Raw genomic sequence first — 2,166 nt, forward strand, 5'->3', positions numbered from 1 at the left:
AGGGTGTCATGGGAGTTTCTTTGGAGTATATTGGGTCGAAATAATTGTGGGCCTATATTCATTAAAGCTATTAAAGCTATGTATAAAGAACCAGTAGCTAAGATTCAGGTCATGGGTATTGAGTCTGGGATAGTTAAGATAACAAGAGGCACAAGGCAAGGGTGCCCATGCTCGCCGCTATTGTTTGCATTATACATCAACCCTCTGATTGTTAAACTCATGCAGACCCCCTTGATTAAACCAATCACCTCGGGCACTTATGATACTAAAAGACTCGCATATGCGGATGATGTGGCGGTACTAACATCTGACCCTACGGAAGCAATCACTGAAATAGAGGCAATCACGCATAGGTTTGGAAGATATTCTGGATACTCTCTCAATAAAGATAAAACCATCATACTATGCACCGAGAATATAGATTTCAGTGATCCTAGAAAGGCAGAAACAGCCGTGTATCTTGGGGTCTGTATAAGCACAAAGGTTCATGATATATGTAAAATAAACTACGGACCTTTGCTAACCACAATAAAACAAGATTTAACTGGGGTTAATGGCATACACTTGTCAATAATTGGCAGAGCTAACTATCTTAAAATGAACATACTTTCCAAAATATTATATTTGTTTCGTGCTATTCCCCTACTTATTGAGGATAAACTGTTAAGAAACTTCGAGTCACAAATGGCTAAATTTATGTGGCAGTATGGTAAAATCAGGAGGTCAATGAGTTATTTATCATTACCGCAGGAAAGGGGAGGGTTAGCCACTCCAAATATCATGCTCTACCTATGGGCCGCGCTCCTTCAGCAAATGGCTCCACTCTTTAACATCTCTAATCCACCGGAGAATCTAGAAGGCACAAGAATACCATCGATTTATGAATTATCAATAGGGGTGGAAGCCCGAGGACTCTTACTTAGACAACTGGAACCTAGCTATTTAAAAAAAACGAAATTTAAAGTGATCAACAATGCAGGTAAAATATGGGCAAGAATATCGAAATATATGGAAATCCCTAAACTCACTAGATATACGCCTTTATGGCGGTCTTCACTTTTACCTAAACAAGTTAATGATGCTGTAGCAAAAAAATGGGAAAACCTGGGAATCACTACAGTTGGAGATTTTCTCGTTGGGGAATCCAGTACTAGATTTATGAACCTTCAAAAAAACTTTAAAATCTCTAAATGTGATTTTTTTAAATATATTCAACTCAATACATTTTTTTTTATTTCACAAAATTTTTATTGAGAGAGTTTGGTAGTGATATGAACAGAACAAATAATAGCAGATAAAGTCCATGGTACAAGTACATAATAAATCGAGAAGCGGTGAAGTAACATAATATGGAGTAAACATAACATGCGTGGGAAAAAAAAGTAAACAGGTAAATAAAGAAAATGACAATTAAGCATCAAGTCCGTACAACACGAAGGGATATGTCAGCCGGCAGATAGATCGGTCATATAGCACAGCAGGGTGAATCACAACCATCAAATGACATATTGAGAAGTTGTTTGCCACAACAAAGTTTTAGGTGTCTCACGGAGGTTTGAAGAGATCAAAATGAGCGTCAAGTGAGACCCATAATTTCCTGTGTTGTGGGCGCCATGGGTGAGAGGCAAGTGCAATGGTATCGGCACCCCTGAGGTTAGAAACCCAGTTGAGCCAATGGGGGAAGGAGGCTTTGGCTGTATTTTTCCAGTTGGACGTTATGACTTTAACCGCCGCCGTCAGTAAAAGATCAAGTAGGGCTTTGTCATTTTCATTTAAAGTGACAGCTTTGGAAGAACCCATAACTAGAGTAGCAAATTCTCTCGGGAGAGAAACGTGCAGGGCTTTGTTAACAAAGTCAAATATCCTGTCCCAGTATGTGGCAACCCGGGGGCATTTAAATATTAGATGTTCAAGGTCTCCTCCCGCTTCCGAACAATTCCAGCAGGAGTCATTGTCTTTGATGTTGTGCAGAAAAAGTCTCCTGGGGGTCCAAAAGGCTTTGTGTAAGAGCCAGAATTTAGTTTGGGATAGAGTTGGGCTAATTTTGTGTCTTGTGGTCGATTCCCAAATTCTGGCCCACTCGTTATCAGATGTGGGAGTGGAGGAAAATGCTTCCCAATAGGATTGTAATGCAGAGACCAGGTTAGATGTCTGTGGTTTGATCAT

This window comes from Lissotriton helveticus, chromosome 5_1, assembly GCF_964261635.1.
Source record: "Lissotriton helveticus chromosome 5_1, aLisHel1.1, whole genome shotgun sequence".
NCBI classification, from domain to species: Eukaryota; Metazoa; Chordata; class Amphibia; order Caudata; family Salamandridae; genus Lissotriton; species Lissotriton helveticus.